The sequence below is a fragment of the Sciurus vulgaris genome (genome assembly GCF_902686455.1).
Source record: "Sciurus vulgaris genome assembly, chromosome: 12".
Classification (NCBI taxonomy): Eukaryota; Metazoa; Chordata; class Mammalia; order Rodentia; family Sciuridae; genus Sciurus; species Sciurus vulgaris.
The window spans coordinates 1,686,859-1,714,512 of record NC_136473.1 but is presented as its reverse complement, the minus strand read 5'-3'; the positions used below and the strand labels follow the sequence as shown (position 1 = coordinate 1,714,512).

Here is a 27,654-nt window from a genome sequence, read left to right as displayed (position 1 = left end):
GCCACCCACAGGCAGCCCTGAGCACCTGCTGAAGCTCCGCTTGTTCCGAAATTCAAATGCTGTGGTCAGCTGCCCTTGGGTCCCCTGCTCCTAACACGATGCCCCAAACTGTGTAAGTAATCAATACCTACTTACTGCAAGTTGTGAATATCCATTTCATATTAAAGAAACACTTTAAAAATTTTTAATAGAAAAGGGAAGGAGGAAATAAGGGTGGGAATATAAACCCTTATTAGCCATTCAGGTTTATTACAGTGTGTGCACGTTATTGTAGCTTGAATCTTGCCGTGGCTTATTAAGGAAATAAAATTCCTTTTGCTCAGTCAAAGGCAAACAGGTACAAGCAGCAGGCAAGGTCAGCGCACAAGCCAAAACACATAGGACGGGGTAGACAGATGATTGCCTTTGAATTCCATCCCTCTTTTTTCTTAGAGGAAAATAGGTAAGACGGAGGCTGGAATTACTTCAGAAGGAGCCCACGTACCCAGGCAGAATTCTAGGGAATTAATCCCTAGAGTGCTTCTTTAGGCAGCCCTGGACCGCGGTGATTTCCAAGAGGAAGGAGGCCTTTGAGGGGCAGGAAGCGGGGCTTCGTAGCAAAGGGAGCCACTTTTGGCTTTGGGGAAGGCGAAAGACCGAAGATGAGCCGGCCGCAGCTCGCGCGCACTTTTAGGCAATCGCAATTTCATTCTTCGTAGCTGGTATTTTTCTGTTTTTCTTAAAACTTAAGCAAAACCTACAGTTATCCTAGAAAAGGCCTTCTTTCAGGAAGACAGGTGGAGGTGAAGCGCTGCGCAGGTATCCGCACAGGTGCTGCGGTTCTGCGGGCTCTGCCCTGTGGTTAAGGCTGCGCTCCCTTCCCGGAAACCAGCTAGGGAGCTGCTGGGAAGAAGACCCTCCAGCAAGGACGCAGCGGCAGGTCCTTTAGCGTCTCCTTAAATGTTGGTCGAATGAATACACGACAGTCTTTCAGATGCTGATTATGGGGTGACTGGAAGGCCCTAAAAACCTGGAGAAGGCAGGAATTTTGTCTTGACATAGGATTGCTCCCTGACATGTTTTATTACACCCACTGCCGTACATTATACCCATCTTTAAGGAAGATATAAAAGACCGTACAATGTACACACAGAGGGACGGCGGGGGAGGGACCGCCTCTGTTTACCAGGGCTGCATCCCGGGACGTGCCCGTGATAGGGAAGCGGAGATAACATCTCTCCGGGAAGAATTCTGCCTCCTGGAGGAACTGGACGCGCCGACCCAGCCTCGAGTACAGCCTCTAGCGCGGTCACAGCGAAGCCGACTCAGACGGCCCTCGGTGCGGGGCCAAGCCAGCGGCGACCCGCACCTGCCGCCCCTGCTTCCTGCGGGCAGTGAGGCCCACTGCGAGGCGCGGGCGGCGTCGCCTGCAGCCCAGCTTGGGAGACTCCTCTGAGGCCGCCGACCTTCCAGCGCCCGGGTCAGGAGTCAGGCGATGCACACGAACGGTTCCAGGTGAGGCTTCCTCGCAGGGGTGAGCATTTCCTGGGAGAGCATCAGAAGGAGGAAAAAGTTCATCTCCCCGCAGCGAGGCCAAGCCCTGAGCGGCTCTCCCCGGCCGCGCCTAGCCCGACCGGTCTCGCCGCCGAGACCCGCCGCTGGCGCCTGCGACACTGCGTTTCCGCCGCGCTCCTCCCAGCCCCGGGCAGCGGCGCGGCCTCGGCAAGGGGGCCGGTGCTGGCTTCTGCACCGAGGGTCGCAGCGACCCCCAGCCGTCCCGGAGGGGTGCAGCGCAGGGCCCCGACTGCTTTCGCCCCGGCAGGCGACGCTCAGGTCCCAGGGCGCAGGACTCGAACTCCCGCCCAGCGTCCACCGACAGTCGGGCGAGAGGGTGCTCGCGGCCCGGTCCCGGCCCGCCCTGTCCCTGCGAGGGTGGAGCGGACAGTGGCCTCGGGCGGCCCCTCCCGCCGCCCGCCTGGGAACCGCGCACCGCTGCGCGAGCCGCGGACGGAAGGGCGGCGCGCGCACCCGGGGAGGCGGGGCGCAGTCCCGGCAGTGACCAATGGGAGACGGATGGCTCGGGCGGCGGCCAATGGGAGGCGGCGGGCGGTGTGGGGGCGGTGCCGGGCGGCGGGCGGCGGCGGGAGCCGGCGCGGAGACAGAGCCGGAGCCGGAGTCGGAGCCGGGCAGGAGGACACAGCGCCGCCGCCCGCGCAGCCAGAGCTCCTGCCGCCGCGGTGCGCCGCCTCCGCCCGAGCGCGGCGCAGAGTCCGGGCCGATGGGCCGCGCGGGTCGGCGGCGGGCGGCGAGGTGGCGGCGCCGGGACGCGCCGCCTTGCGCGCGCGGGCCGTAGCGAGTCCGGGGACGACGGCTCCGAGGTGCGTGGCGGGCGCGGGAACCGTCCCGGGGGAGCCGCGGGCTGGGCGGCGGGCGCGCGCGGGCCGGCGCTGAGCTGCGCAGGGAGCCCGGGGCCGCGGGTCTCCAGGGTGCCTGCCGAGCGGCGAAGGGTCGTGGCCGCCGCCGCGCGCGGGCCGGGGCGGCTGCGGCGGCGAGCTGGGACGCGCGGGCCGGCCACCTTGCGGGGTGGGTCCCGGGGCCCGCGGGCCCTTTGTGAGCGCGGGCCCGCGCCCCGCAGCGTGCGGGGATGTCCCCGCGCGCGCCCTCAATCAATCTCAGCCGCGGCGCAACCCGGGAATCAATTCCGGCAGGTCCTCCCAGAGCGAGAGCCGAGAGCAACTTGGCATCGCCCCTCCGGGAGGTATTTGTCATCATTAACCTGCTTGGCTTGGATAATTCAGCCCGAGATGACTCCAGCCTGAGTGTGGGAACACCGGGCGCGCCGGCCGCGGGGCTGTGCTCACCAGGACAGAATGACACTGTAGACATTTTGGGTTTTGCTTAGAGTTTGAGAGTTTGACTTGGTGTTCACAGGGCTGGCTTAAAAAGGAAGACAAACAAACAAAAACCTTGGCGATTTTCATGGGTTTGCTCAGTAAGTTCAAAATAGTCTCACAAATTTTTCTTTTCTTTGCCTCTTTTGTCTGCAGTTTTCATTTCTAAACTTTAACACTAGATGGCTTTCTTATGACAAGCCTTTGGTAAACTGCGCATTTGAGTTGCCTCTCCGCAATCTGGGTTGTAATTTTTACAGTCTTACAAATAGTAATGGAAAGGAAGAACATCTACAGAATTGTTGCCTTTTTTTTTTTTTTTTAATCTGCTTCCCTATAAGAGATATACAAACCAATATTTTGCAGGTGTGGAAAAGTGTCTTTTCATTTCTGGCATTCCCTAAGGAGAATTTCAAAAGAGAACTCGGTTACCGTGATTACATATTAGGAATGTCTTTTGTGTTTTGACTTATTTATTGGGGAATTCAGAGTTCTTGGGTGGACTTTGTAATTCCGTTTAGATAACGTTTGCACTTACATGATTGTTGCTGTTTGATACGTCTCTTTGAATTAAGCAGCGAAACAAAAAGAGCTGTGATAATTCATGGGGAAGGGCAATCTTTCTTGAGCTCTGAACACACACAGCAGGAATTGTTCCTGAAGACCCGCTGATGCATTTGGGAAGAGGTGCAGTTGGTGTGCGTCTGCATGATTCATACCAAGGATTGTGTTGGGCGGCTTCATTTCCTCTCCCTAGATGATATTTGCCTCTTCCTTTCTGAGCACAAACCTTTTGTGACAGGTACAATTGCCTGTAGTTGACCGGATTGTTGGCAGCAGACTCCCAGTTATGTTGTTAAGTACTTGATTCTGAAGCAAGAATGCGGCAGCCTGTCTAAATCCTGCCTTGGTAGGCAGACTTATTTATAAGCTGGAGAAATATCTTGAAGTTATCTTTATAGCTGTCATTTATTGTGTGCCTTGCTCAGCGTAAACTATGACACATAGAATTTGTTCTAAATTAGTGTGTATTCATAAGTAGCTGAGGGAAAAATAAAAGCTACTGAGCCAACATCTGGGAAGTAGAGAGTGAAGTGAAATGAGGAATAGCTTTTATCAGTACCCACCTGCTGCCTACAGATGGGGTGAGGGGAGCTTGGGCAAGACGCAGTGCAAGTATTTGGTCCAGAAAATAAAGGGAGGGGTACACGTGTGGGGTGGAGCTTCTGACTCTGGAGCAGGGCCTCGGATTTACCCCAGGTGACTTAGGTGTGCATTTTTTCATAAAATGCTTCCTGTGTTTTTAAATGTTAGGCTTTCTCAGAGAGCTTAAATTTTATGGTCTCTAACTTTTAGTTGATAGTGAAACGATCAGATTCTCATGACATGACAGTGTAGTAGTTAAAGCTATATAACGTGGGCTTGGGAGGTTTCTTATTTTTTTCCCTTGGGGCTAGAGTGGTGTATCGAAGGGTTCCTTGATACCTGAGCACAGTCAGCAGCTGTCTGCCTTGGAGATCTGTTTATCTGAGGCAAAGGGGGAAGTGGGTTATTCATTTTGCAAATTGGTCCATTTCTGAAAGCGAGGAAATACTAGTAGGCACCCTGAAGGGGCAACAGTTTGGTAATTAAAACTTTGAGCATCAGAACCCTTGACTGCAGACTTGGGGAAGAGCTGCAGGTTGACCGGTGTCAACCCCTGCTCCCCAGCCCCACAGGGTCAGTACCCTGATTACCTTTTGGAACTGAGGAAGCATCCAGTCTTTGAACAGCTGATCTGCTTGCAGTGGTGGGTTAGGGTTATACATCTTCTCAAAGACATGCTGTATCTGAAGAAAACTTAGGCTGTTACTGTTAACTGAAAAGCTAAGCTTTTCTGTTTTGAGCCTGAGTGAAGTACGAAGCAGAGCTCTACCGAGCACAGGACTGTGGCTCTTCTTTTTCTGTCTTTGCACCTGCCTGCCTTTCAGGGTGGGCAGCAAGCTTCCTCTCTACTGCTGGTCACACCGTCTCCTTCAGCACCAGAAGTTTAGGTCTCTTTATTGTTTAAAATTATCAGAGTAGTGCAGATGTCAGCCTGGGATAGTTTGTTTTTCCTGATTGTCTTCTTGGTCTGGTGCGTCTGCGTTGGACCCCTGTTGTGGGTGATAGCTCCTTGGTTCACCTTGAAGTCGGTGGTTCAGGACTCCTCTGTGACCCGTTTGAGGAGTGGCATCAGTGTGCTAATTTAAATGCCTCACAACTTCAGGGATGAATCATTTTGATCCTTTCTGAACCTGGTTCATAAACTTTATTCTGAGGAGCAGAAGTAGTGGGAGGGGGCCAGTCTGACCAGCTGGGTGGGCACTCTTTCCTGAGAGATATCATGTTGAGTGTGACTGGCTTCTTGGTGTGTTTATCCCTGTGTGACATTGGGAGTGAAATGATCCGGGAGGAAGAGGGTGGGCAGTGTCATTGTCTCAGCACCACTGGGCCAGAAAGGGCCTGAAAAGTTATCTTTTCTTGATTTTTACACTTTTTGTTCCCTTTCTCCTGGAAAAAAAAAAAAAAAAGCAAATTTGAGGGATGGGCATATTTGTGTGCATTTAACATTGCTACAGAAGTATATTAAAATTGACAATAGCAATTACTGTCCATCATCAATGCATTTCATCAAGTTGCACTGATACAACCAAAGGGGTGTGCATGCTGTCAGACTGCAGGGGGCTCTGCCCGTCTGGAGAGGATGTTTGTGGAAAGTACCTGACTACCTGCACGCCCACGTGCCCACCCCTTTCTCCCTTTGCACAGAGCACTGAGAATGTCCCTGGAGGACCAGGATGTGGAAGTCACTGAACAACTCCTCAGCCTTCCTTAATTCTTGGATTCCTTGTGTGATCTCTGCAGGTGGTCTGCAGGCAGTACCCTGGCGTGGCCAGTAAGGGGTGGCAGTGCTACCTTTTTGATGGTTTTTAGAACTTAATAGGATTGAAATCTAATTCTACCTGTTTATTCAAATTTTACTGCCTTGGTGGACTTCAGAATAAAATCCCACTATAGAGGTAGTTCACTTAGGGAAGGGGTCCTGTCAGCTGGGCCTAGAACCCCTGCCCCTGCCTGCCCCTAATCTCACAGAGCAGAGCAGAGCAGAGCAGGAGTGTCCTTTCTGGTCCACATGCTGCTTGTGCTGCTGGGGTCCCAGTTTGCATTCACCTCTGGGCTTCTCTCCCTCAGCGGGTTTCTGGTCACCAGCCCTGTGCTCTTTGTCCCATGCTCATGCCACAGCACACTGACCTTCACTGCCTTTGTTTCAGCTGGTTCTCCCCAGGCTGCTTTTGCAATTTGACTCTGTCATTTAGCGCCTTTGCCTGTCCTCCCAGAGAAAGGTAGTGTGTGCCTTAGCTCAACCTCGACCCTTCACCACATCCTGATGAACTTGGTGAGCTGGCTGAGCTCCAGCAGCTGTGTCCGTTGGCCACAGGATTCCTTCCAGGCCTACCTGGGTCTCAGCTGGGCTGGGGGAGTGCTGCTCCATTGCTCGTGACCTTCCACCCTCACTTACAGATGTCATGAAAGTGCATTCCCACCTGCTTTGCTGGTTCTGCAGACCGGGTTACTGTAAGGAAGAAGTGAGTTCACGCTTAGTGTGTCCTTGGTAAGTCCAGTCCCATTTTGCATATAGTTGGTGATTAGGAAATAATCCATGTTTCATGACTGAGTGGCTAGAAACTTGAGGAACTTGTGTCTTCTGAAGGCCACAGGCACCAGGAGGGACATAGGAAAACCAGGATGTTGAACTTTCTCAACCCATTCATCCCATCATCCCAGTCATCTAACTTGTATAAAAACTTAAACGTAGTGAATAATACATGGTATGATTGATAACGACGATTATAATGTACATTAAAACAGTTTCGTAGGTAAGTCCTCGGTAATGATCTCCAACCTATTTTAATGCTCCTGAGTTAGTTTTGTTTCTGCGTTTGCAGAATTGAAACCTTGGGACTTAATGGGTAAGCTCTCTGCTCAGTTGGTTATCTTGGTATTCTGAGTTGCTTCCTGGCGGTGGGGAGAGGAGCCTCAATCTTGTCCTGTTTTCTTGGTGCTTTAGTTGAAACACTTCTTCCCATTCCCCAGGTGAATCTGCTTCCGCCGTGGGGCATCTGGAGCTCGGCCAGGTGGGGGCTCTGCTTTTCACTCTTGCAGTGACTCCTTAGTTGTGCTGCTCAGGAGACCAGCAGTCCAAAGTCTGCTTTGTGTGTCAGTTACTCTTAAGTCAAAAAAATCAGAGCAAAGATGAAAAACAGTCTGAGCAGTTAAACATTTTCTGTGAGAAGTGGGCATTGTCGGGTAGACTAAGAAACTTTGACTGATGGCCCTAGTGACCTCTGTCCCCAGCACAGTGCTGCTTTCACTGTGCCCCCGGGGTGTCTTGATGACTTTGGTTCCTCACACAACAATGGGATTCTGGTGGCCCAGGGATGTGGTACTGAAGGTTCCAGTAGTGCTGTTAGGAATTAGTGTGATCCTTCCTGTAGGGGAAACGCTACTGTTTCAGCTGTTTAATGCCTCAGTCCAAAGAACAAGGGCTGCTTGGTAGAAGGTTCCTGAAGCTTCTGCCTCTGTGCATCCTAAGCTGCACAGCCAGCTCTCAAGATGTCTGTACATGTGTGCATTCACTTTACACCCTTGCCTGTGCGCGTGCGTATGTGTGGTACACACGCCTGCATGTACACATGCTTCACCATGCCGAAACATCAGAGGTCAAAACAGTGTACGTCTTATGAAGGTTGAGCAGAAGTGGAGGTGCTTTCTCTGACCCTTGGGGTTCATCTGTCATCCTTTGAAATGTGTGGCCCTCACTTGGAGCCACCCTTCTGCCCCTCTGCCTGTAGAGTCCCTGCCTGTGTGCTTGGAGTTTCTAGGGGCCTTGGCCTTTTGTGAGGAAAACCCCAGTGACTCCCCTCTGCTTGGGCCCGTGTTTCCTGCATTTGTTATTTTCCCCGAGGGCCTTTCTGGCACTGGCCTGTGTTTCCACAGAACTGTGGGCTTCGTGGTTTGGACTTTGCAGTGGAATGATACAGTGGTGGGTCCTGTTCTCCTTGAGAGTTCTGGTTGGGCTCAGCCCTGCAGAAAGCACCCTGTCACAGCCAGGTCTGGTCCCCAGATCTGGGTACCAGACCAGGCCAAGACTGATCATTTGGCTACCAGAAGCTTGGGGAGAGTGAGAGCAGTGTTCAGAGTGCACCGCACCGCGTAGTTCTGTCCTGTGCTCCTGGGTTGGCTGGGCCCTCCAGGAGCAGGAGGTGGGGCTGGTGGGAGGGGCAGCACTGCTTGTGCCCCTGTCACTCCTGCCCACCGTCCTTTGCAGGGTTGGTCCCCAGCCCTTGCGGTTGCTTGTCATGACATGGTGTGCCTGTCACTTCTGTGGGGCACAAGCATCCAGGGACATTGCCCCTGTGCTCCCTGAACTTTGCCACAGGACCGGCTCCCAGCAATGCACATCTGGTTAAGAACGACGGGGAGTCGTGGGTTTGACTGTGGAGGAGCTTCCTGTGTCTTGGCTCTTGCTGAACTAAGCAGAGCCACTTCAAGTTCTGACTGCTTTCTTGGAAGTGTGCTCTGTGAACACCCATTTGCATCTCCCCTTATAGCTTTTCCAGGTCATTTGAAATGGCCTGTGGGTCAGCTCTGAGCTGGACCTGGTGGGGAGGACTTAGCAGTGCCATCGGGTGCAGGGGCCCTTCCAAGCCTGGATCAGAGGACTGTTGTTCCAGGCATGGCCTGCCCCTTCCAGGTGCCAGTCTGGTCCCTGCTGATGACCCCCAACTCTGTTGGAATCAGATGAGGCTGCAGTTCACTTCCTGGGTTGGGCTTGTTAATGAAGTTGACTGGAGAGAAATGATGGAGTGGCCAGCACTATTTATAGCCTTTCACGTCCCAAAGCATTAGCAATGGTAATGTCTACAGGAGTGACTTGAAACGTTATCCATAGCATGCAGATAGTATACCTTTCGTTGATTTAGTGCTTTTAATTTGAGGGTTGCTAAGTACATTCGATTGTTACTGATAGATGTCCACTTACCATGGTTTGAATCTTGCCGGTAAAAGTGTCTTGTCCTTAGGGTGCTGGCAACAGTCACGGCTGCATTGCATTAAGCCAGGGAACACCTCCTTGCCATGACCAGAGCCGTAGCATGCTGTGGCCTTAGCCCTCATGAATGAGAGGAACATCTAATCCATCAGCCGGTTCTGTTATTGGAGGGTTGTTCTAAGTCATTTGCTTGGATTGATAGGTCCTTCCAGGAGACTGGTGTTCTGCCTCCGAGTCGGGAGGACTGGAGGTTCCTGCTCTCCCCTTCTGCCTGGCCGGCCTTCCCCTTTACAGGTGTAGACACTCAGGTTCAGGGTGACAGTGTGACCTTCTGAGCCTTATTAGTTCTTTCAAACCCAGGCCTCTTGACAGCACGTCCAGAGCTCCCCTCCTGCCCTGCAGCTGCCTGCAGGGAGGGAGCCCTGAGTGGATCTCTGTGGGAGGGTTGGTGGGACGGCGAGGAGTAAAGCAGGAGAGCGCATGTGTGGTGGAGGGCCCCACTCACCATCCCTGGGGGCGGCCGGGCTGCCCATAGCTGCAGGTTCTGTGTACAGGATGCCTGGTCTGTCACCAGCACGCTGTTACCAGCCAGGACTCTGCTCTGCGGATGGAGCCAGGCGGTGTCTTTATTGGGAGGCCAGTGGGCTCTTCTGTGGTCATGCAGAGAACACTTCTTCAGCCGCCCGTCTTCGCCCAGATTAAAGGAAGTATAAGAAGAAAACGATTTTTATTTTGCATTTACACTTGGCTAGATTTGCATAATCTTTGTTTAAGCCAGTTGAATGTGAATCCCTAAATAAATTTCAGGCATTTAAATATTTAAAAGGATTCTTCCACAGTACTTTACTCACCCAAAGAATAAACGCTTTTCAACAAAGAAAATAACACCCTTGCAGATGTAGCCCATATAGACTTTGTTCACCTTGTCACTGAATCATAAAACATTCATAGCGAAGCTGGATTTGAACACTCACTGAAATGCGTGGCTGGCGCTGTGCCAAAACATTGTTTCCCTGGTAGGGAGCAGGACAGTTTGTTTAAAACTGGCGGCTGGCCAGGCGGCACGGCTCTGACGCAATCACTGCCGCGCTCCCATGGCTGATTTTAGGGCAGTTAAATCCGGGAGATGTCTGATGGCACTGCCGCTGTGTGTGTGGTTCCGTGGTGCTTTCTAAATTCATCCCTTGGCTTGGCAACGCAGCCTGGGTTCTCTGGGCAGTGAGCTGGGAGCAGAGGGAATGTGGCCCATCTGGGTCCTGCGCAAGTGCAGGGAGGTGTGGAGGCTGGGTGTCGGCCTCAGCCTCAGCCTCACTGTGGCATCAGCTTTTAGGGGCTGCAGTGCTGGGCAGGGGAGGTGTAAACTATGCAGCTCCCATCTGGTTTCCTTTGCTGTCCCTGCCAGCATTGCTTTGTTTAAAACTGAACCTTAACCTGCTTTCCTGGAAAAGGTAAAATGAAGGAGGATAATTAAACAAGCAACCCCGCCCCCAACTGTGTGGAGCATCATGGAGAAGCGAACTCGGATTTCCTGCTGTGGCAGAGGACGGAGGTAGGTGAGGGCTGCCTGGTGACCCTGTCTAACTTGCTGAGCTTCCTAGGCAGCGAGGGTGGTCCACTTTTAAAGTGAGGAGGAGGTCTGCATGATCTCCAGGTCTTCTTACACTCTGGCATTCTACCTTCTCCTGATGAACAGGGCAGGGCACCCTCAGGTGTGCAGCCCTGAGGGCAGGGACCTTGCTCCGTCCCTGTCCCCAGCCCTGGCAAAGTGGGACACAGTCAGCGAATCAAGCAGCACCTGGGACTTTAGGTCTCAGAGGGACCTGTGGGTTCTCTGTGATGAAACTCACCGTGTTGCTGACTTGTGGAGAATGTTTGACCCCGAGGTCTGTCGCATGTGGAAGGGCTCCTAAGGAGGCGAGTAGCTAGTACCTGCTCAGCTGTGAGTGTCTTGTATATCAGGAACAGGTTCCTGTGTCAATGAGGCCTGAGGACAGATGGCACCATACCTCCTCCAAGGGACATCCTGGGAGCTGAGAGGGGTGGGTGTGTGTGGTTGGGGGTCATTTGGGGACATGGTGGGACTCAGAGTGAGCTTGGGAAATGGTTAGGATTGGAGTGCTCCCTGGGGCTTCCTGGACCCTCCTGGTCCTGTTGGGAGCAGGGAGCACATGCAGGGGTCTCGGTTGCACATTTCATTGTGGGACTCTCATTTGATCTTGTCCTGCTCAAAATCAGACTCTTTTGTCTGGGCTAGTCTCATGACTCCAAAAAAGACTTTATTAGCAAAAGCAACCAGAAGCAAGGGGCAGTGTCTTACAAGAGGTGACGGTCTCATCTTTCATCAAAGATAGGCAGTCTGACTTTTTTCTCATCATAATTTGTAAAAGGTTATAGAGTGTGTCATAATCCAAAAGAAAAGTTACTTTGGATGCCCCTGAGATGTAAGCGAAACTTTGGTATAAAATAAGAATCTGTTTCCCTCGTTTGTCTAGAGAAGAGAATACACACAGGGTATAATACCTGCAGGACTGTGTTCTGGGATTTTATATGTAGGCATTTGTAACTCAGTGATTGATTCTCAAAAGCCGTATATCTTAGAATCATGCCACCCAGTCAGTTTTAAACTGGCACACTAGGAAGGATGCTGTGGAAGGTGGCTGTGCTCCCTGCACCGGCCAGCGGGCGGGCTCTGGAGGTGCTCTCGCTGCCCGTGCTGTACTTCGCTGTACCTCGACTCCTGTGCATTTCTGCATCCCAGGAAGGAAGTGCTGGAGATTTGCATCTGCCTTTGAGATCCAGGATGGGGCACATCCACGTACACTTTCCCTTTGCGTCTTACATACAGGCTTTCAGTTGTGAGAGTTGAAAATACTTTGTGGTGTGGGGGGCTCACACCTGCCGCCCAGCCCCTGCTGTGACCAGCATTGGACTCTACCCCTTCCCATCTCCATCTCCCACTCACCAGGGTCCCTCTCCTCTTTGAGCTGCATCTCCTTGTAAGCTGCACACACCAGACGGGTTCAGCTCACCATGAAGCGCTTCAAAATGCAGGTGTTCAGTGGGTTCAATACTTGCATTATTCTAGGTGGAATTTATGGAACCCAATGCACAAATATTTAGTATTGGTCTACAAATTTTGACAAATGCATATACCCAGAAACACATACTTCTGCTACGATATGAAGAATTCTCTCCTGCCTCTTCCCAGTCACTTTACCACCCCGTGCTGGGAAACCACTGTTCCTTTTTCTGCCACACCCCAGAGCTGACTTGTTGAGTGAGGGTAGATGTAAGCTGGACCCCACAGTTCCTGCTCTCTTGCCCCCTTGGTTTGCTTCGCCCTCCACTAGAGCGCTTGCCCCTTTCCAGGCCACGTTGGTTGTCAGATGATTTTAGGAGCGGTTTTAGATGTTGTGTAGCTGTCTTGGTGCATCTCTGCTCCCCTTTGCCTGTGGGGATGTGGTGTCCTGTTTGGCCATTTGTCCGTGTGTGTTCTTGGGTTGGGAGTGCCCACTGTGGGGTTGCTGGCATGTGCTGCAGGCTCACAGGCCTGGGTGGAGTGCCTTTGCTCCTGGAGATGGGCCCTGCCACTTGAGCTATTCACGTGTGAGGACTGCTTGAAAGACAAGGTGAAAGAAGATATACCTGTGTCTTTGCAAAGCTGAGGAATCCTTTGTAGTTCAAATGCAGCAATTATTAAAACTAAAATTTCCTGAGTTCAGTTTTATGATATGAGGAGACTAACCAACTAAACCTGAAGAACCAGATTTTAAAGTCTGTACTGAGGCCGTGTTGGCCAGCAAGGCAGAAGCCTGTTGGCGTGTAGCTTTCCAGGCCTCGTAGCCGCCCCTTGAGGCCTGTGAGGCTGAGGCTGTGGGTCGCTGAGGCTCCTGAGCCGTCAGGCAAACTGGTTTTCATCAGCTGTCCCGGCCAATGGCGGTTCTGCACATGCCTCGTGCTGTTGGCCTGGAAGACTCTTGTGGGGCCAATGGGGTCATCCTCCCTGCTCCAAGGACACGTGAACACAGGGTCAGACAAGGCAGAGGCTGGCTGGCTGGCTTCTGTCTTTGGTGATGGTACTGGGGATTGTGGGGATTGAACCCAGGGCTACTTCCTCCTGAGTCATGCCCCCAGCTCATTTATCTATTTATTTAAATTTTGAGATGGGGTCTCACTAAATCTCCCAGGTGACCCTTGAACTTGGAGACCTTCCTCTCACACTCCCAAGCTGCTGGGATTATAAGTGTGGGCCACTGCTCCTGGCCGAGAAGCTGTCATTCTTGAGTGACAGTCTGAGGTCTGGTGGGGGAGGCAGTTCTCCCCCATCTGGTGCTCCAGACCCAGGTCCTTCCTCCATCTTTCCCCATCGTAGAGCTTCAGCCCCAGCACCCTGAGAGGTTGGCAGCGGTCTGCAGCGGTTTGCCCAGGTGGATCAGCTGAGGGTTTGGCCTGGGTGTACTCACACCTGCTCTTTCTGGGGATGACGTGTCACCTCAGGTCACTGGGGAGTGCCATGCAGCTGCCAGCCCTGGGCCTGGCCCTGTGGACAAGCAGAGCAGCCTTGGGTTCTGCCCAGTCTGGTATGTCTTGCAATGCCTTATTTGATGCTGGTGCTGATTTTTGGGGCTTTGCTGGTACCTCGTTCTGTGGCAGGGTGACAGTCCCTGTGACCTAGGCCCCTGGCTGCCATCCTCTGACCCCAAGGCATAGGTTGTGTTCCAGGTAGATCACAGATGTGCTTTGTGGCCCTGGTGTCTGGAGGCCAGCTGCTTCCTCCTCAGGAGTCTGTTTCCACACCTGTGAACGGGGCACACTCCACCGACCCCATGGTGTCATGGAGGGGCGCCTGTCTGCTGGGTGCTCAGGTGTGTGCCCTTGCTTACTCAGGTTGTGAGCTTGGAGCAGGTACGGTTCCGTGGACTTGGGCTGTGGAGCGGGCATCCTGAAAGTGGCAGGTTGCGTGGCATTTCTCCAGGTGGGCTTTAGTTGGTCTTACTTGCCATTGAGGCAGTGCCCGCTTCTGCTGTGCACCCATGTGGTCCAGTTCTGACTCGGAGATGGAGGTTGCTGACAGGGACCTGGCTCGGGAGCAGCGTTGCTGGGCCGTGGGTGGGTGTCGTGGGTCTTTCCTGGTTACAGCAGGCCTCGGAACGGCTTGCTGACTGGAACCACGGTGCTTGCTTACAGGTGCCATTGGGAGCAGAGCCCTCTGGCTTGCATGCTCCCTGGGGCACCTGGAAGCCCTTGGCCTGTGATCTCACATGAGCTCACATCACACTGCTTCTGCCTGAATGGAAGCTCTTTGGCTGATCCATTGCTGTGGCCACCTTGAGGCCACATGGAGCACATTCTGTGCTGGGCTCCAGGACAGCAAGCATGTGGCCAGTGCCCCAGGGTGTCAGGGTGTGGCAGTGGGGTGTGGCCCCAGTCCTGGCCCTGCATTGGGTCCTAGGTTACCCCGTGGGTTCGCAAGGATGTATGGAGCGTGCGGGACCAAAGTGTCCCTTCTCGAGGGTCTCGTCCTCTTCCCTGGTGCTCTGGGCTGAGGAGCACGTCCAGCTCGGCCCTGTGGCTTTTGTTCTGACATTGGGGTGTTGGTGGTTTGGAGTGATGGTACACGGAGGGAAGAGGACTCGGTGCCAGGGGTGCATTCGTACTTCTCACTAAACATTTGTCTTGAACTCTTGTTTGAAACAAATGACACTGAGTTTTTCTGGGTGGAAAGGTGAAGGGCCTCTGTCATAGTAGTGCCTCTGTTCGGAGAACCTGTGCGAGGTGTCCGTCTCCCTCTGTGGCTGCTGCCTGCCGGTGTGCACTGCAGGCGGGGGACGCTGATTTTGCTGATTTTTGCAGTGACGTAGCATGGGAGGGTCGGGGAACCTCCCACCCGAGAGAGGCACAGCTGCTCGGGATGGCCGAGCAGAGGCGTGTCTTGAGCGCCCTTCGATTGGGGGTAGTGGCTATGGCTAGGCAGCTGCAGAGGGGGTGTTTCCGACTTGCTGAGGCAGTTGGGAGTTTCTCGCATGACTTTGCAGGGAAGAAGAGCAGTGTGGCCCTTGAGGGCGTGTGTGGATTCCGAGGGCTGTGACTGTCTCAGCTGGAATGTGCCCCGTGGGGGTGAGTGGGGCTGGCCTGTGACGCAGGGAGCTGATGAGCCCGGGTGCCCCAGCTAGAGGTGGGTGCTGGACTCTGCCTTCAGGGTCCGCTCACACCCACCTCTACCCCGGCAGTGTGCTCCCTCCGGCGGAACCTTCATCTTTTCTGCTTCCCCTGGCATTGCAGCGCAGACACCCGCGTTGGTTGGCGGCTGGCAGGACAGGGGCGGAGGGAGTCCTACGCTGGTCTAGGTTTCTCACCTGTGTGCGCCCGAGTGGGCGGTGCCCGGAACGCTGCCAGCGCCCTGGTGATGCTGAGGAGTGCTCTGCCCAGCGCCCTCCGCTTGGTGCTGTTCCTGTTGGCCTGGGCTGCACCTCTGGTCCCAGGGGACCTGACGTTTCTGCGTTCAGGGCCGTCTTGGCTTCCGCAGCTCAGATGCTGGGTGTGTCTTGTGAGTTTAAAAAGCACATGGCACCTGAAAGATCATGTTTTGTGCTTTCTCAGCTGAGATGAGCTAACTCACCCTCCATCAAAACATTTTTTGGCACTTTTTCTTTTAGTTCTTGAATTATAACTTAATTGGAAGTTCCCAAAAGCCTGACCTTCTAATCTTGCTTTCTGGTAGTATTCCCGTTCGTCACGTTTACATCCTTGCTCTGTTCCTCTCAGTTTCCGTCCTAGCGATGTGTGGAATCGTCAGGTCACCGGTCCGCATTTGAGCCTGAGAGTTTGTACAGAGCACTCTTGGCAAGGAAGGTGCCCTGGGCGCCTCCATGGGGACTGTGCTTTGTGGGATGCCTGCCGTGTGCTCTCCTGGTCTGGGCCTTCTGCAGCTTTGCCACCATTCACTCTGGGTATGTTTCAGTGTGAGGCACCTGTATGTTAATGCTCTGGACAGAACCTTCGAAGGCCAGCTGAGCAGCACTCTCCCCACCTGACTGAGGCCTCAGCCGCGGTCACAGCATGATTCAGAAGTAAGGGTTGGAGCTGCTGGGCTGCCTGCCTGGGTGTTGTGACCATCCTGTGCCTGTGTTCGTGCCCCGGCCCTGGGCTCTGATGAGACCCGACAGGGGGGATGGGTGTGGCGTGGTGCCTCCTGAGCCTGCTGAGGCTGGTGTGGGGCTTGGGGTTGTCCTGCGTGTGTGGGGCCCGGGGTTGTTTGTGTGCTCCCTCGTTCTCTTGTTTTTAAAACTCGAGGCAGATGGTGGAATGCATGCAGGTGTTTAGCTGTAATAGAGCTCTCTGAATTCCTTGTGTACTTCATTTGAAAAAACTACAGAAGTCAGCTGCTGCTGCAGCCCTGGACCCTGCTGTGTCCAACCCACACGGCCCTCCTGCCCTGCACAGGAAGCTGCTCCAGGTCAGTTCAGGCTGCAGCACCTCCGTGTGGGAAAGGGCCTGGGGAGCTCCCCTCTCTTCAGGTGCGACCCCCGCAGTGGTCCCTTCTGAGAACACAGGACTATTATTGACCCAAGGCACAAGTGATTGGCACATTCCATCACAGCAAGCACGGGAAGAGAATCGACAGCATTGTTTGCTCCTGGAAGTCTACTTATTAGAGGTTAACTTAGTCACTACTCGTGTGACTTTCAGTTGCTCTGCAGTCTGCCGAGAACTCAGTCCCCATGTTAAGTGCTCTCAGCAGGCTGCTAGTAAGTGCAGTCAGCACTGGAAGGTTTCAGTGTGGGAAGCGAGCTTCTCGCTTGGTAGCCAGTCAGGCTTGGGCGGATGCACGGCTTTGTAGGGAGAACTATGTATCATAACATTTTATGACAGGTGTGATCGACTCTCGGAGAAGTGTTGATGGGAATGGAAAGAGATTTTAAAACAATTCCACCAAGTTCAGTGTTCATTGTAAACTTTTATCCCAAAAACAATGTTGCCTTCCTTCTGTCATTGATGGGTGGGTCCAGCTGTTGGGTATGGTGGTTAATCTGTCCTTTGAACTGGTAGAGTCTGGATGTTGCATTCTTTTGTATTACAGTTGACAGCTAGCTGTGAAATGTCAGTCATAATGCTGTCCTCGTGGTCTCAATTAGTCATATGCTCACCACCTGAGTTCTGCTGCATCCAGACTGGTCTGTGGCTAGTTTGTGGTCGACGATCCAGAATTACCTTTCAGAGGATCAGGATAAAATTGTGGGGCACAAACTATTAAAAGAGGTTACTTTTTAAAAGCCAGCTGCTCCTTTTTAAGAGGCCTGGGTGTGGGTTGGTGTCAGATAGTGAGTCTGACTTTGTGAAGACTGGCCTGTTGCATTAGATAATGGTTGGGAGTTCCTCGGGAGATGTATTTGGGGGCTGTGAATTTGGAAGGTAGTCATGGTATTTTGGAGCCACTCTGCCCGGCAAGCCTGCCTGGTGCCTGCTGTCTGCTGCTCTTTGGCATGGATTTCTGACCCTCGCCTCTCCCTTTCTGGGTGCACAGGAGCACTCACATGTGTGGAATGTGCAGAGGTGGGCCCGCAGCACACCGAGGGAAGCCTTTGTAAACTTGAGGTACTTGCTAACACCAAAATGCTAAGAAGTTGTCTTTGAGCGAGAGCCACACGCTCTGCCGAACCTGCACCAGGACGGTGGAGGGAGAGAGCGTTGGAAAGGGGTCGTGAGCCCCGCGTTCCAGCCCATTAATTTGTCTTCCGTTGCTTTGAAGTTGTTGCCACACGCAAGTGGCCTGTCTTCTGCAGCAGACCCCCACTGGACATTGATGTTCTTGCAAGGAGCTATGTCTAAAGAGTCTATTCCCCGCAAGAGGTGGGAGATGGGGAAAGAGAACAGGCAGGAATGTTGCCAGGTAACCCTGTACCTGTGCCTGAAGGCCCTGACGGGACAGGTGGAGAGGTCCGAGGGAGGGTCGGTGCAGCTTTCCCCATGCCCCCTGCTCAGGCAGGGGTCGAGCTCTGTACAGCTCTCAGTCAGATGGAAGGGTGTAGTGGTGGTCTACCCCAGTGGAGCACCCTACAGATACTCAGCATAGTGCAGGTTTCAGTGTAAAAAATGCCAACCGTGAGAATGAGCTCCTGGTGTTGTGTGTGGTCCAGTAATCTAAATCCATGACTTATAAGGCTATTTAATGACATGGAGAAATGTTTGTAGAATAGCAAATGGTACCATTTTCTTACAAAGTGGAGTATATCCCCATTTCCCAAGAAAATTAAATATGCGTATGTATTAATGGAACAAAGATACATTAAAGTTTTGTTGTATTGCTTACATTTTATGTTGTTACATTATATGTAATTATCTTTCTTTTTGCACTTGTTTTCCAGTTTTTCTGAAATGAACATATTATTTTGCAAAAGAAACATGCTATTAAATTATTTGCATGACTGTTATCCTTTAAAAATGATTAGTCTGCTTCATTATCGTTTCCTGGTTCAGTATGATCTGGGTTGGATTTCTTTTATCTTGCAGTCTTCCTGCCACTCTCTGGGTGTATCTAACACGTTTTCAAGGGACGTAACGAGCAGTACCGACTCGCCGTCGCCCCTGCGTGCCCTGGGTGTGAGCTCTTCGCCGTGGCATCTGTGGTTCGTTTGGTCTCCCACAGGCAGGTCTCCTTTGAAAATCGCCTGCCGGCCTCGTTCGCGGGAGCCTAAGCCTCGTGCTGGTCGGCCTCCTGACTGCTGTCCTGCCGCGTGGGGAAGCACACGCACGCTTGTGCGTCGGGAAGCATTGGTGGTCTCTGCTCGAGCGAGCGATGACTGAGTGTGTCCGTGAGAAAGTGCTGCAGAGGCGTCGTTGACCCTCGAGGCTCACTCATGTGATGGGTCTGTGACAGTCACGGGGAGCAGTCCCGCCGTGCCACCAGGCGGCAAGAGACGCTTGCCATTTGCTTTAAAAATACCGTAGAATCTCTCTGCTTATCTTTGGAGGCAGACACACCTTGACTCATATCATTTCCATGTCTTTTTAGCAGAATAATTGCCAGCCCTTTGATACTATGCTTTTTGACATTTACGTTAAAAATAAAAATTAGCTAATTTGTAAGTTATAAGGTCTCTAAAAGTAGTTCATTACTCTTTCATGCCTGTTAATGCTTCTATTAAAATTCTGAAATGGCTTATTAAATTAAATGCAGTGTCAAAGGCTAATTGTCTCTGTGAATTAGTCTACATGACATACGGAAGCATGATTTAGGGACTGCATTGGAATACTCTGAAGTCAGTTCTTGGTATCAGAGTGCAGCGGTCGTAGACAGGAAGCACTAGTGGGTCACAAAGTCCTTTCTCTGGCCGGTGCCGAGGATGCCTGTAGCCCACGTAGTGTTGGCGTCCTGGCAGTGCCGTGAACCCAGGTGCCATTGGGCGCCTGCGAGGCTGTGTCTGACCCAGCCCTGTCTCAGCAGCAAGGGTGGTGGCTGTGCTGGGCTCCCTGTGTGAGCTGCTGAGCGCCTGGTGTGTTCTCAAGAGCCCGCAGGCTTGGGCTGCGCCCTGGGAGCCCGTGGCCAGGAGGCCATGACTGTGGACACCCAAAAAAGCTAAGTAGATTTTGGTGAACATTCTCTTAATGTCGGAAGAATTGTCCACGGGGTGTTGTTCCCCATGGGTCCCCTTGTGGGTGATGCGAGGTCAGAGTGCAAGTTGGAGCTGTGTGGCTGGGACTCTGGCCGGGCAGTCCCCTCCGCTCTGCGGTCTGTGGAGGGTGAGTCTGCAGATGCCACATGCTTGTCCATGGGCTGCACGTGGGCCCTGCACTGGCGTTGGGTCTTCTGCTTGGACAGGCGCTGCCTGAGGTTGGCTGAGGACCGAGTGCTTAGCCTGTTTCTGTCTGCTCCCTGCTCACTTCCCTTCTGTGTGTCCAGTGCCTCTGCCTGCTGGATACCTTTACTTAGCAGGGGGTCGGAGAGGGGTCACCTGGACCCTTCTGAGAGTTGCAGCTGGGGACCAACAGGAGAGACCCCTGGTGAAGACGTGGTACAGCCATGCAGCTGCTGCTGGGTCCAGAGGCCCTGCAGGTCTGCCAGCCCACAGCTAGCCCTGCCACTGCGCCCCAGCACCCCTGAGCCTGTGTGGCCAGCTCACTTCCTGGACACAGCCCCCTGGGTGGGTGCCCCTCCACTGGGGCATGGATTGCCTGCAGACCCACCCTCCTGGCCTCCTGCTCCTTCTGATCCTCATGGAGCCTGTTTAACTCCCCCACTTGGCTTTGGTGGCACCTCTCTTGCTGGGTCTCATCCTGCACTTGCTCATTTCTGGCCCTGCTGGACTGCCCACCTCTGAATACTGTTTAGACAGTGTCGTTGTCTCTGCAAGACCATTGTTGCCCCTGGTCTGGGTCATGGCAGCAGTGGCCTGGCACCCTCGCCCCCTAGATCAAGTCTTGCTGCTGCCCTAGGTTGAAGTCCAGGCCTGTGCCACCAGCAGGGCTGCTGCCACCTGCTGAGCCCGTGTCCTGTGCCCACCTGTGCCTCCCTTTCTGCCTGTGCAGTGTGTCTTCTTGGGCTGCCACCCTGGCTACATGCTCTGCCCCCAGCCCTGCCTGTCATGCTGTGTGGCCCTGTGCTCTCTGCAGGGCTCTGGACCCCTCCTCCTGCAGGCTGCACGTGCTGGGGTGGGAACTGGTGGCTGTCTTGCCATCAGAGCCTGGTCTCCTGCCCAGTGCCAAAGGTAGGGGCACACTGCTGTGGAATGGACGGGTGGTTCCTCTCCTAGGCAGGCCATCCTGCCATGTTCAGAGCTGGCTTTCAGATGCTCCATCCTGGTGTGAGCTTGGGTGTGCTAAGCGTGTAGGGTGTTGGTGCCTCGCTTCAAGGCCAGCTGTGATCATGGCTCAGCACTACCCGAGGTGTCCTTCGGGGAAGGGGAGTTACACTGTGACTCTAATGTCACACGTTAGGGTCTGTGGGATGCTCAGTAGTGTGTACCCTCCTTTTCTGGCCTGGCTTTGACAAAACTGAAGGCTGTAAGCCTTAAAGGTAGAGGCCCAAACGTCTGTTGCTTGAGGGGGAGGTTGGAGGGCACAGCTACCTGTGGAAACTGGTGGTCCTGCTTCCAGAGTCCAGGGTGAAGCCTTCAGCCCCGCAGGCCCAGGCAGCATGGGGTACCTGAGGGTCTGGGGTGGCAGAAAGAGCAGGGTGGGCCCCCTTCCACTCAGGGAAGGGATAGAATGGACCCGAGTCCACTCACAGCCCTGAAGCACTTCTCGCTTGAATCCCCTCCTAGCTGAGTGCCGAGCGCTTGCCCAGCGTGAGTGAGACCCTGGGACCGTGGCCAGCTCCACAGAGGAACCTCCGAGAGCCCTGCCTCCCTCCTGGTGTTTGGGTGTGGCAGCAGTGGGTTCACCACCCGTCCTCTGTGCACTGGTGCCCTAGAATATGCTCGATGGCAGCGTGTGGTCTGCCTCTGATGGTCTTGGGTTTCTGTTGAGTCCTTACTGTTACAATAGTGTGGATAAACGTAGTGACCAAAGCTTTGATTTAGGGTCCTGTCGGAACTGCCCAGCCACCCACCCCCAGGCCGTCCCTGCCTCCCGGTCCTGGCCTGTTCCAGACCCAGCTTTCCTGTCTTTCTGTGCCTTCCTTTGTGTCCGGGCTGTCTCCTTGGACTTAAACCTGCTTTGACCTCTGCAGAGGCAGCCCGGAAGGCACCGTAGTGAATGGGAACAGTGTGGAAGTGGCAAGGGTGGCCCCTGGCTTTCCCAACAATGAAAGCCCCAGGGACGCAGCCATTGTGCACTGAAGTGCTGATTTATTTTGGTCTGGTTAACCTGTTGAGTCCCAAGTTTTCAGTTCTGTGACTCTTTCAGTGAACTTGACACAGGTGCATTAAAACAGGTTGGAAATTACAGTCAGTTTGTGTTAATGTTGATCTATACTAATACCATGATTCTATTCTCATTGTTACATAATTGGGTTACATCTTATGTACTTATGTCCTGCAGCCTATATTTAAGTTCATACACATGCTCCACATCTGGACAGTGAGGAAGGATGGGCTGATGTTTGGTTTCCTGGTCCCATCCACGCCTCTGTTACATTCTAAAGATGATTTCCATCTGTTCTTAGTGAAACTAGTTTCTTTTTTTCCTTTGAAATTTTTAACAGAATAAAAGCTCAATGTTGGCTGTTGTCCAAAGTCAGGTCTTGCCTTTTTAGTGAACACGGTCGTTCTCTGCACAGGTGCTAAGCTGGGGCTGTAATGTGCTGCCCCATCAGAGATTGGTGTGAAGTCTGGAGACGGTGGTGTCCTTGGCAGGCCTCGATGCCCCTCCTGGAGCTGGGAGCTATGCAGAGCACACGCTGGGGACTCCGTGACAGAGGAAGGTGGAGCTGGGAGCCTGGAGCAGCAGGGCCCTGGAGTAGAGTGCCACCTGCTTCCACCTCTGCCCCATGGGGAGCACCCAGTAAGGCCATCTCTTCTTGCTGTCTCCAGCAGTCACCAGATCTCCGGAGCGTTGCACTGTCTCTGACCCTTGGCTTAGTTTCTTGTCACTGAGTCAGGCCCTCTGTGCTCCCTGGCTGGAACTTGGAGGAGTGGGTATGTGATGGTGTAGGAGGGGCAGCAGGGAGACAGAGCCTGAGCCTCTCCCGGTCCCCCTGGCGGGCATGCCAGTGCAGAGCCTGCCTCCTGGGAGCCCTTCTGGGTGGCGTGGGAGTGGCAGAGCTCCCGGGGTGGCTTCCAGGACCTGCCTGTCTGGACCTTGAGGCTCTCTGTCACTGTGGCTCTGCTGGGCATCTCCCCAGTGCTGTGAGATAAGGGACTGGAATTTAAAGGTGATTTGGGGACTTCAGGTGACTCACAGAGGCCCGACTGGGCCCGAGGAGGAGCATATTCAGTCCAGGAGGCGGGGCCCTTTGGGTGGTGGTGCTGGGAGGTTGATGGGAAGCATGGGCCTCCCTGGCTTGCTGGAGAACCAGGGAGGTGGGTGGACAGGCCCCTAGGATGAGGACAGGGACAGGTGCATAGCCCAGGGAGTGTGGGGGCCCACGCTTGCCACGGCCCTGGGCAGAAGCATGGGGTGAAGGCTCCCCGAGGCCCCCGGCCTCCCCTGCTCCTCACCACCTTTTCCTGCACAGCCTGCACCGGCCCTCAGCCTGCCCTTAGCCCTGTTTTCTCCCCCCGCCATGGATGCCACCTCCTTTCCGTGTTACCAGCTATGTGGCACCCAGTCCTGCTGGGCAGGTCCCATTAAGGTGGTGGGGGCAAAGCAGTGAGGTGATGGGAAGGCCCTGGGAGCTGGCATGTGGGGCTGGGAGTGGTGGCCGTGTGGATGGGCGAGGCTGTTCTGGAGGTTGGAGTCCACACCTGTCCTGTGTGGGTGGAGCCTGGCTGGTGCTGGTTCCATCCAGATAAACTGCCCTGAGCCTGGGAGCAGGTGTCTGGTGTGCACCCCAGACGAGGAGGCCCTTGTGCAAGGGGGTGTGTGGCCAAAGGGTAGCCCCCCAGGACCCCTGACAGAATCTTGCATGTTTGACACAGTGTTTTAAGTGGGTGTCTTTATCTTGTCTTTCTTATTGCAGAGAATTTTGTCCTCCCACCTGGTTCAGCGGCACGTTGGGAAGTCCTTGCCACTCTGCGGACTTCTGAGGTGCCTAACTTTGTCCTGTGGCTTGGCCAGTGTTTCTCCCCTTGTTTGAATGACGCCATAATAAACCACCTCAGGGAGCACACCCTGGAGACTGAATCCAGGACCCACCCGAGGCCCTTCTTCGGTGAGGTGTGGTCTCTGGGTTCAGCTCTGAGGGGCACGCCTCCAAGTGTCCCCACAGCCTGGGGAGCGGGCGTCTCCCCAGTGGTGAGGCGTCAGGCAGGCTCCTGGCAGGCAGGCAGGCTGGCAGGTGCTTCTCAGGAGCCTGTTGGGAGCAGTGCTGGACAAGGACCAGAGAGGGTCCCTCCTTGCTGGCCCAGTGCTGTGGAGTCTGGTGAGGCCGGGTGGGTGCGGCCGCTCCCACGGGCTGCAGGCTGGGTATCATTCCCATGGCTGAGTCGCACAGCAGAGGGAAGTGTCTCCGCTGTCTTCCCCCCAAAACCCAGAGGAAGTGCCCTAGGCCTGGAGGAGCCGGTGCTGGTGGCCTTGGAGCGTCATTTCCAGCGCTCTCACAGGTGGGCTGGAAAAGTTCTCACAGCTGGAAAAGTTCTGAGGGCAGTGCTCTTAGTTCTAGAAAGCCCACCCGTCCGCAGCGCTGCTGCGTAGCCGCATCGTCGACATCCCTCTCCTTGGCTTCAGGTGTCCGAGGTCCTGCAACCCTGTGGGCGAGGAGTTCCGAGTGCCCGTAGGTCAGCCTTCCTCTCACCTGTACGCCCGCTGTCTTTACTCCAAGCTGCAGACAGCGGTCAGCAGAACGCCTTTTTAAAGAAGCGAGTGCTGTGGGTGTCCACAGTGTGGCCCCGAGTCGGGAACCCTTGCAGCGCCAGGGCAGGTGGCCCCTGACTTTGCCAGCTCAGACTTGTTCCCCACTGGCTGGAGAGCGCCAGGCAGGGGCCGCTGCTCGTGATTCATGGCTGCTATCTGTGCAGCGTCCTGTTTTATTCTGACAGTCAGCGTCTGCCAATGTGTGCTAAATATTCCTCCCGCTCGCAGGCGGCCTCGAGGGTGTCAGGATGATGATTTATGTGTGCCCCCCCACCCCCCGCCCCGTTCACGTTCAGTCGGAAGTGGTGGGAGCTGGTCTTTGAGCAGTGATGGGGAGGGGCGCAGACTGGAGGCTTCCAGAAGCAGTCTGGGAGTGGCCCGCACTGCATGTGGCCCTGAGGGACCTGGGCCGCTGCCACTTCAACTGTATTTTTGTTTCCTTAAGCAGGAGACATAGCACATTTTAGAAAATTAAATATTGGGTGAGAAGTGCCTTTCGTTCTCCTGGGCCAGGTGGCTGGCGCTTCTCGGGCTGGCTGGTGGGGTTTGTTGGACCAGGGCTCTGGTGCATTTCCCTCCTGCCCCCAGCTGCCCTGGCTCTGGCTCTCACGGACTGTCTGCTCTGGCCCTGGCAGGGGTCCTGGAGACTTGAGAGAGCCCTGCCTGTCAGGAGGCCCCAGGCGGGAGTTCCAAGACAGAGCGCAGGTGAAGGGGCGCAGCAGCCATTCAGGAGGTCGGGCAGAGGCTCCTTGATGGGACAACTGGCCTGGGAGGCCTACTGCCCACAGGGGCAGACCAGGGCAGCACTGGCCACCTGGTGAAGAGCCACGGTGTGAAAGGAACACAGCCCTGGTCAGTAGCAGACCCCAGGGGGTAGACTGCATCCCCGGCTGACCTGGTGTGCATGTGACCCTGCTCAGAAGCAAACAGCTGGGTGGTTTTCCAGTTTGGTCAGGGAAGTGGAGAGCCACATGAGATACCTTTACACGGGGCTGTTGCTGATCTCAAGTCTACCTTCAAATACTTTTCTCAATGCCCTCAGGTAGGCTGAGCCCTCTGTGGTTCTCCTGTGGTGACCACCTTCCAGAAGCACCTGCTGGAGATGAAAAACCGAGCTTCCCTCCCTTTTCCTTCTGCCAGAGCTCCCACTGGCCAGGCCAAGCGCCTTTTTGTAAACCAGGCAGGCACTGGCCAGGCCCAGCCCTTCCTGTTGGTTGGCACCTGTGCTTCGATGGATGAATTTTGGCTGTCTTCCAGGGTTCCCTCTCCAGCCAGCTTTCTGTGTCCAGTGCATGGTCGATGAAGTCACTGTCGGGCATGGTGGCTGGCTGGGTCTGCAGGATGGAGGGTGCCCCTCTCGCATGCAGGACCACGTCTTCTTCATGTGGAGCAGGTGTCAGGAGGAAGAGCAGGAGCTGCCGTCGGTGTGGGACCTCCATGGGCCAGGCCACACGGTCGGTGTGCAGCGTGCTGTGAGCTGGGCCAGGCGGTCAGTGTGGGACCCTCCATGGGCCCGGAGCAGGTGATTGGTGTGCAGTGTGCTTTGGGCCGGGCCAGGCGGTCGGTGCAGGGCGTGGTGTGGGCTGGCCCAGGCAGTTGGTGTGGGACCTCCATGGGCTGGGCCAGGCGGTGCGTGTCCATAGGCCAGGGGCCTTTTCTGGAGCAGGACGGCAGGTGTGCGTTCGCACCTGATATCCACACCACCGTGTCTTTGCTCTGTCCCCTCCTCTTCGGGAGAGTGCTTGAGTCAGGCTGGCTTGCTGCAGGCTGGTGCCGTTGAGCTCCATTTCCCCTTTCTCTACCCTTTTTTAAGGTTTGTTTTGGTTGCTCTCCCCAAGCTCAGGTGGTTTACCAACTAAGTTGAGTCTCATTGTCACTGTCTGTTAGTGAGACACACCAGGAAACATGGAGCCGTTGCCAAGGGAGTTCTTGAGATGGACTGCGAGGGGCTGCCCTGGCGGTGTCGAGGTGAGGGAGCTGGGGCGTGTCCACTGCGAGGCCCTGGGGTGTCTGGCATCTCGCTGCCTGGGTGGTGTGAGAGACAGGAGAGTGGAGGCCAGGCTGGGCGGGCTGCGTCCTTGCCGTGGACTGGAGGCTTGGCTGGAGAGGAGACGGGCGCTGGGTCCTGCTGTGAGCAGATCCTGGTCTCTCCGCTGCCTGGCCATGTGGCCACAGGTAGTGGGGATTTCCTTTCTCATGGCCCTCGTGCCGCAAGCTCGCCCCTGTCACCCACGAGCACGCACTCGGCCGTGCACCTCGGTGCTCAGACTCTGCTTGGTCGCAGTGCTGGGTCTGCAGCCCAGGGCTTTGTGCCTGCGCTCGCCGTTGGGCTACACGGCCAGCCCGGAAAAACGTTTACTGGGGTCCACGTGGTGAATAGAGTCCCTGGCGGAACGGGGGAAGACCTCAGTGGAAAGCACGGGCCAGGAACCTAGCGGCATCCCGGTCTCTGCTCCTCAGTTGTGCCGAGGACACTTTTAAAGTCGGCGTCTCATCCTCAGGTTTCCAGCTATTTTGGTTCCCCAGCAGACTCCAAAGGCACGGGTGAAATGAGACTGTAAACAGTGGTCCCCGCGGTGGGGAGACCAGTGGAGTCCTACTGCGGTGACTAAGGGGCAGGAAAGCAGTGACTCAGTGAGAAGTCGGCCTGTGCAGCGGGGGCACCATGTCTGAAGGTGGGGGTGCGGGGCCAGTGAGCCTGCGGGTGGTGCCCTGCATGACCGCGGGTCCCACAGTCAGCTGGCAACCTGCAGGAGGCTGAGGAAGACCCAGGCGTCCCCACGGGAGACCTCAGGGAGCCTGCGTCTGCTTCGTGGGGAGCGGGCCCACCTGCTGGCTGGGTTCTGCAGGTGCCCCCGTGTGGCCTCTCGTTGCTGGTGGCCCTGTCTCCAGGTGCTCCTTCAGTCGTGTCTGAGGTGCTTCAGTCCCAAGCCTTTTTTTGCACCCTTAAAAATTACTGGGAACACCAAAGAGTCGTGAATTCACCTATGTGAATTCTGTCAGTACCTCTTTAGAAACGAAAAGCAGGTGATCTTAGAAATCATTACTGAACTCATGGGGAAAGGAACACGCTCATCCTGTGCTAGTACGAATGCTTCTGTGAGGAGTCAGTTCCCCACGGCAGCACTTGGTGAGGAGTTTGCTGTGCCTTTGGCAAAGCCTTCACTGGTGCTCGGGGGCAGCTGGGTGCCGGCTGCACCTCGGGGCCGGCTGTGCTGTGGTTTCCGTTGCCGTCCTGCCCAGGAGCACCCTGCCTGCCTGATCCGTGGGGAGGAGGGCGCTTTTCACTTCTCCTCAGATGCTCGGGTCTTCTCCGAAAGC

General features: G+C 54.8%; 1 protein-coding gene across 1 annotated transcript in view; it reads left to right on the top strand.

Annotated features, from left to right (window-relative positions):
- Positions 1-2,130: 2,130 nt before the first annotated feature.
- SIPA1L2 (signal induced proliferation associated 1 like 2) overlaps positions 2,131-27,654 on the top strand; it is a 124,900-nt gene continuing 99,376 nt past the window's right edge. The window contains 1 exon segment of the mRNA XM_079106489.1: positions 2,131-2,357. The gene's annotated coding sequence lies outside the window, so the exon portion shown is untranslated.